Below are 8,147 nucleotides of genomic sequence, written 5' to 3'. Positions count from 1 at the left end.
GCCTTGAATTTCTATTAAAGCATGAATGTTATTATATTTATTTTCTCTCAGACGTTTAAGCTTTAAGTTTCAACATTACTGGATGGATATGGGGCATTTGCTATCGATATTGAAAAAAAATTGTATGCTGGTTTCAGTATACCTACAGCCTTCAATGTCTTTAAAGATGTATGGCGAAAAATAATGGTGTAACGTGCCCGATCGTGATGCATCAGCAGTCCCGCTGTCTCCTCCGTTTCCGGCCGTGCTTAGGGAATATGGTGTGGGTTGTTTGGGGCTGCTTCCACATAACCGCTACATGAACAAATGTTGTAGACAGTCAGGAATACATGGAACTCTGAACGAGCTTAACATTTCTTAAGGCGAGTATCTAGGGCTGTTCTCCTTTTCCTGGCCTACCCAACCTGTAGAATTTAAGAGTATTGCATGATCCTACCCAATTCATAATTGACTTGTAGTACTTAGGTGCCCTTATTTAAGAAAATTTAATCAGTTTGATTTCAAAACACATGGCTAATTTCAAGATTTATTTAGCTTCCTATTCGAGGATGGCTTTCTAGATTCAGTTCCAAACTGCATGTCATAAAGGATTCCATTATTATATCACACAAAATTCGGTTTGGACACACGGATAGGGTGTACTACATTCGGGTTTCTGTGATAGATCTGTTTAATAAATAAAGCCTATATACTAAAATAATAGTACTTCATGAACTTGAATGCAACTTAACACTGGTAAATTAGTATAAAGATGATTATATGTTTAATTTAAATAAAAGTATGATTGTACGGCTTCCATACCAAAGATCATGAACCCGAAATGTAGGGTTCGCTTGACCGGGATAACAAAGTTAAGTCCACTAAACTAATTTGGTCCTTGAAAATGGGTTCATCTGGTGGCATGAAAAATGTGTTACAATGGCATATCTCGATATCGCTCTCCTGTTGGTTATCCGCCGGGTCGAGACACACGTGGTTAAAGAACTTGAGGTTAGGAACTAGAGCTCCTTTTGATTTAGTTGCAGGATGCGCGGTCAGTCTACGCCCGCCGAACTATGTCCGAGTGACGAACATGCCACCAGAGTCGAACTGCAGCGAGAGGCTGTGACATTCGGAATAAATCTTTAGATTAACGGGAGTTTTAAGAATCCTCCGATAGTAAGGTGGTGGTCTCGAAATCTCAGCCGCTGGCGGTGAACACAAGCGTTGGTTCGACTTGGCCGATGCTGGCAGTCTTTGGATATTTGCTGCAGGTGGCTCCTACAGCTTCGGCAGCAACTATTGTTAGGGTTGTGATTGTGGACAGCAACAAACGCCACAGGGTTGTCTGTCATTCGATTCTAGTGAATCTGCAGAGAATTATGTTAGAAGTGATCGTTTTGTGTAAATTTCCAGAAATACCTATTGCTATTACCACACTGAACGTATTTGAACGTATTTTTTGCAGGAGATCGTCTTCGTCAAGAGACTGAGTTCCTTTCAAATTTTTTCAACAAATTTGATGAATATCTCGGAAACAAGAAAAATTTTACGTCTGGTTTCGCCGAATAGTTGTGAAAAGAGAACGCTGGAAGCACGGGAAGTTGGCTGCAATGCTTGGAAGTTTGACATTTACAGGGTTGCCATATAGGACGTTCGGGGCGAATATCAAGGATGTGGCCAGCCAACTTAGCTAACTTAGAGTTACCGAACGGGTTGAATAGGGCTCGATTTAGATTTAACGATTTATAACGTCTTCCAATAATCGCACCCTCACAATGGCTAGATTAGAAAATGTTCAATATGTAATTATAGAAATATTATGTAAATGCAAGAAATTTGGCAATTGTTGAGTCCATTTCTAACTCAAAATACAGGTTTTTTAAAATGGAAATGGCTGTTGCTGGTTTTGTTTGCCCAAGTAATAGAAAGCCTACCTTTAAAGCATATACTGATAGATCCTCGAGTTTTGTTCTTGATCTCAATTTTACCAACTAAAATGTCAGTTTTAAATGGAGTATCAAAGTAACAATGAATTCAGTCGCGTTGATACTGGCCAAAAATCAGCTTTTAAAGTATTATTGGACTCAGGAAGCAGATAGCGGAGCTCTTTAACTGAAAGCTATTCTGATAAGTGTGGCGAAGCTTCTCTTTTCAAAGTCAAGTGAAAGAAGCAGTCTGAAAAGGAATGAAATATAGTTAAACGAAAAATATTGAGGGGAACTATCTCCGGGCTTTAGATCGCAAATTTTAACAGCCAATAAATGCTTACCGTTATGACAATGAACTCTGGCATCTATAGCTTAGCAACGTTACTAGTAAAGGATTCTTAACATTATATATATTACATGTAGTAATTACTAGAACTAATTGAAAAATCCTTTCTTCATCGTATAAAAATATTTTTCAATACAACAATACAAATATATCTTTATTTTGTAATTCTTGCTACGGATGCCTCAATCTCTGATGATACTGCGGGAAAGGCATTCTGTAATATATATAAAGAAGTTATCATAATTTTAAAATCTAAAAGGAAGTCATCGTCGCTTTCTGCATAACTTACTGCGATTAAACTTGCCTGTGATAAAAAGACTTAATATCTAGTTATATACACTGACAGTTTAGGTTTTATAAATTCCCTCAGGAAAAACATCAAAATGCAATCTGTGTAGCGACATTTACAAATTGCTCTCATGGCAGGACCTTAGACTAGCCAAAATAATTTGGACAGATGGACATTCAGGGGTTAATGTGAATACTGTTGAAGCTCTCTGAGTATTTAAAGAAATAATTTGTTAATGCTGGAAAGATCACTTTAAGGAACAATCCCGAATGTAGAAGACACTCCATGACACTTTCATTTAAAATTGGATGACAGTACCATCAACGGACTTTTAACGAACCATACTTATAATATTTTGTATCTCTTTACCATATCTGTCAAATGTGTAACATTAAATACACCTAAAAATAAAAAAGATTCCAATTTTGAAATCGCTTTGCCAAACTAAGAGAATTATTGTTAACTAGAGAACTTATTTTTTTCAGAGTCGTCGCAGTCTTCATCGAACAGACCAACGTAAAAAGATATTTAATTATCTACAAGTTTGTCCAGTTCCACTCACCACTAAAGTTTTACATAATAAACCAGCGTGTCCCCCTCCCTGCAAATTCACTACACGATACAATTTACAGAACAAGACTAAAAAGATTGCACCTATCAGACAATTGTATACTTAGACGGCTTGCAAGTGGGAGACCCATTCCAGATATCGACGCATAGACACACTGCCCACACTGTCAGGGCTACACGGCAGATGACCCATCAATTCGACGTTTTTGGCCGGTCAAAAAGGCGCTGGTTTGAACTAATGTGTGAGAGCTCGCATTGTCATGATGCACAATGATCCGTCTTCTCTTTGTTTTTCAAATTTCTCCGAAGACTTAAGGCAAACAAATTGACCGTCCTACGTTGCTCAAGCGGACCAGTCGCCATATGACCAGTTTTACCGAAGAACACGGCGACCATTTTCTTGGAAGGCTTCTTCCATGAACAACTTTCGTTGGCTTTGGCACGTCTTCGAAGACGCACACGGTCAATCGCTGTTTTGTTTCGGGCTTACAAGCATAGATCCATGATTCGTCACCGTGACGATCTTACAATCGTCTTTTGAAACACCGCGATTCTATTTTTCAAAAATTTCTTTATGCCGATTGTCAAACGAGAACAAACCTTTTTATACCGCCAGGTGTTCATGCCATATCGAATGTATGCTAGTGGAAGAAATGCCGAAGGATTATTGTTTCACGCACTTCATCAATATTTTCTGGCACAACGAGTATTTTTTGGACCTTCATCTTCAAGCGAGCGATTGAATTCATTAAACCAGTTCTTCATCGCCATACGAAGATTTAAGTTCATCGATGCAATCTTGTCGTTAATCGATAAGAAATGTGATCACACATGAAAAAGCTGTATGGAGCTTTTATCGGTAAAAGTCTAAACTTGTTTTGGGAAAAGGCCTATTGGTCCTAATATGGCTTAAAGAGATCTAGGCGACAAACTTAAATAGCAGACCTGGTATTGCTTGAAGTGAGTGGGTTTATTGCGGAGGTGAAATTAATCATTTAATTCTTTTTAAGTTGCTTTGCGAGTCCTTAAAATTCCACTTTGCAATTTGTGTAGGCTAGTAGATTTTTTTTGGTCATGTTCCATTGCCAATAAATTGATTTTGTTTGCGTAGTTTATTGATATCAGAGTTATACCAGAAAAAACGGTACTCTTGTGTGCTATGCTCTTGGTTTACAGTTGGCTGCATTGAGAATTTCACGGGTCACATAGGTGACTTTAGGGTTGATGTAATTGGCAATATCAAAGCATTCCAGCTTTTCGATGAACAGGCTGAACACTTATGACCTCACCCTCGTCGGACTCCAATAAAGCACCCCGACGCGGTTAAATTTCTTGTACTTACTCTGGACAGGCGGCTTACCTGGAAGGAGCACATTGTGGCTACCTGTGCTTCTACAGGGCAAAAGGCAAAGAAAATGAGATAGCTCCTTAGGCCGGTCAGCTATTTTAATGCCTAGTCTACATTGGGGTATACAATTCTGGGGCACTGCCTGTAACACTCTTATAAAGAGAATTGAATCCGGCCAAGCCAACATTTTAAGACATATGATTTCGAGATCTCAAAATTAATTCTGTTTGTGCATCTATTACTAAGACTGCCACTCGCTTCAGATCAAGAATCGCCTCTTACACAAACAGACTTGATCTTACAATTTACAGACCTATGAACAGAAGAAGACTTAAAAGAGGGCACCCATCAGACAATTGAATACTTGGACAGCCCGCAAGGGGTACACTCATTTCAGACTTAGACGCAAAGACTGTCAATGTGCCCAATATTTGTAAAGGGCTGTTTTTTAAATACACTACATGTTAATTTTACCTTGTGTGAAAATAAATTGAGTTTCTCGAAGTGCACGCATTTTATTTCTTGCTTTTGCTTTATATATTAAATTTTCTTTTTAATGAGACTACCAATAGGTGGATCAAATCATAAAAATAAATAAAAACTAACTAACAGTCATGAAGACTGACTTTAGACTAAATGACCCCGATAATTGTTGCTGGGGTGGTAGACCGTTTCGAAGTATAGGAGCTCTGTTCTGTAGAGCAGAACCTTGAGGTCCCGAAATAGGGATAATCAAGAATTTATAATCCAGTGTAGGCTGCCAGCTCTAAGTTTGAGATGTACTTTCTTGCATTCAATGTGAAACCTCCAGGTCAGACGTCTGACGAGGTGGACGCCGAGATATGTCACCACATCGTTGGCCTGGGGGATATGCGTACTGTTAAAAGTAAGCGGGCGGCACTATTGTCCGTTAAGTGTAAAAGTTATATGTTTACACTTTTGTATATTAATTTTTATTCGCCAGTCTGATAGCTTTTTTTTTATTAATTTTTTTTGCAGCTTGGGGGGCATGTAGGGTGAACTTTACCATAATTTACGGGGGTGTGGGCACATGTGCTGTAGGCATAGTCATATTGGAAAAAACTTTGACAATTTTTACATCATTGGATTCGGAATGTATTCCTTGACGCTTGTCAGGTGCCGAAGCACATTGATTTGATTGATTTTGGTAACTTGTAAATTTTATACGAAACTATTAAAACGTCAGTGTGTTTAGGTTAACCATCAGAAAGTCTGGTAAACTTGTAGACGTCTGAACGTTTTGGGACTTCAGCTCTTCTATAATATCTTTTCTGGTATATTTATGAGGCAAGGTGCTAAAATTGTACCTTAACGACGTTACGGCTTTTGTGTAAGTTACATTCAACTGGGAAAAATTCCTGGTAACTTAAAAGTCTTGATGGGCTTGTCAGCTTTTGCTTTGAATTATTATAGGTATGCACTGACTCTTGAGTGGATAAATATGAGTCTCAGACTAGACGTGTTTCGTTTCTTTCGCTATAAAAATCCTATTCGATCTCCGTGTGCAATGCTGTAGTAACAGCAGCGCAGCTTCGTGGCTTAGAGGCGATACGGTGCACATCGCCTTGTCGCTGTACATTTTACACAACACGTGTTGATCTTCCTGAGATAGCAATTAATATAGTAACAAATGCACCCAGTCTACTCTGGCATTGTGATGGCTGTGTTGCGAGACCTGAAGAGGCATTAAATGTATTTAAATTCAAAGCTTGTAAAGGCTGTTAATACGCTTTTAACAGGGCTCAAATTAATACACGAGAGTTAATGTTCAATGGCTTATTTATTTTTAACTATTTGGTGTGCTTTAAAACGTCTTCTCCGAATGGCTTCTAATCATTCGCTGATCCTAGTGGAAGGTGATTCACCTTCCACTGGGATCTTTTCTTTCGCATCAAGTGACACGAATATAATTGAACGGGCATTGACGGTGAATTCCAACTCGCATAGGGCACTACCCTATGTGGGGTATATCTTGCGTGTCGATCTCTAACCAGAGTAGTTGGAAGAATATGCGTACGTTCTTGTAAAGGACCCGCAATACGTTTCGTAAGATGTGTGGTGTATTGCTTTGTGATGCCACGAGACTGAAAGGAGTGTTATGGGCTGTCCGCAGAGCAGTACAATTTGTACTGTAAACACTCCTCGGCAATGGTGACGACGGCATTTTTTCATTTGAATTTTCACTTGTGAACAATTTTCTATATGGAGCGACACTTCCCTTCAGTTCCAAAAAAAAAGTTTCACTTGTGAATCACCTTGGGAATCACCTGGGACATGTCCTCGTGCACAAGTGAAGAACAAGTGACGCTCCATATAGAAAATTGTATGGGATGTCCGCATTTTCAGAAGTGAAAATTCAAATGAAAATTTTTCGAAGTCCTACGGGATTTCACTTGTTCCTTATACTCATTTTTCGTATGGCCTGTCACGTGCCGGTGACTCGTCCCAAGTGAATCACTTGGGAAAATCAGAATTTTTCCTTGAGTTTTCACTTGTGAAATCACTTGCAAGGGACACGTCCCAAGTGAATCACTTGGGAAAATCAGAATTTTTCCTTGAGTTTTCACTTGTGAAATCACTTACAAGGGACACGTCCCAAGTGAATCACTTGTGAAAATCAAAATTTTTCCTTGAGTTTTCAATTATAAAAATATAGAATTTAAAATACATACATATTTAATTTCATTTTAATTCATTTTAATTATATGGTATTATTATAATTTCAAAAATTGTACAATTATTGTTTCTGTTTTTTTGCTTCGTAAGCTTATTTTTAACGTTAGTCATCGCCGTTCTTAAACCTTTGTCGGGGTCCTCTGAATCCTTGGCCAACGCTCCTGAAAAAACATATGTTTAAAAAATGCGTTTTATTTGTTTAATTGTATGTTTACCTTTTATAGCTGTGTGCAAAGGGTTACTTTGCAGAATTTTTATTGGCACAAAACATTTCGTCATCCACTTTCGGCTAACGGAACCCATTGAATACCTTCAAAATTTACGTACTTTAAACTAAGATCAATGCACAACATCTTAAACTTAATGCAGCACTTACCTGACTTTATTATATTAACTAAACGATTAAAGTAACTCTGCTGCGCACCATTAAAATGGATGCTTCCCTTTCAATCACTCAAACAGAATGCACCAAGTCTTCTCACCCTTTTACTTGATTTTTTGAAATACAATACGAATTTTTTAAAAATGTTAATAGTAATACTACTAAGGTTTTAAATATTGAAATCAATATTAACGGACTAATTTTCTATAATTACACTAAAAAAATAAATTGTAATAAAAATGTATAATAAGTAAATATAACATTATAAGTAAATCAAATTACTTAATTTTACTATAATCAAATAATTTACTTTTATAAAACAATATAAGTTGTATATTTTCGATACACAATAATGCTCCTAAAATATTAGGGCATTCACATGTCGCTGCTCCACGAAAATTTTTCCGCCGAAATATTAGTCGCTAGCCGAACATAACGGAGACGCAAAAAAAAATAACGGACCGGCCGAAATTTGTGTGCATGCAGATTATAAGACAAGAAAGAGAGGGAAATATCCGAATATCTGCCTCTCTTTGTTGCACGATCGTTTTCGTGGGCAGTCTTCTACGCTGCGCCGACTGCTCTGCTGACGTCAACAGCGGCAC

At 37.9% G+C, this 8,147-nt stretch overlaps 1 long non-coding RNA gene across 1 annotated transcript; it reads right to left on the bottom strand.

Annotated features, from left to right (window-relative positions):
- Nucleotides 1–7,262: 7,262 nt before the first annotated feature.
- On the bottom strand, nt 7,263–7,596 carry LOC119558635. Its single transcript, XR_005220314.1, has 3 exons — nt 7,537–7,596; nt 7,376–7,470; nt 7,263–7,321 (listed from the first exon to the last, which is right to left on the bottom strand). It is a non-coding gene; the product is annotated as an uncharacterized LOC119558635 (long non-coding RNA).
- Nucleotides 7,597–8,147: the final 551 nt, after the last annotated feature.

Source organism: Drosophila subpulchrella, unplaced genomic scaffold, assembly GCF_014743375.2.
Source record: "Drosophila subpulchrella strain 33 F10 #4 breed RU33 unplaced genomic scaffold, RU_Dsub_v1.1 Primary Assembly Seq120, whole genome shotgun sequence".
Lineage (NCBI taxonomy): Eukaryota > Metazoa > Arthropoda > Insecta > Diptera > Drosophilidae > Drosophila > Drosophila subpulchrella.
The sequence above is the reverse complement of the archived record's forward strand: the minus strand, read 5'-3'. Positions and strand labels throughout refer to the sequence as shown.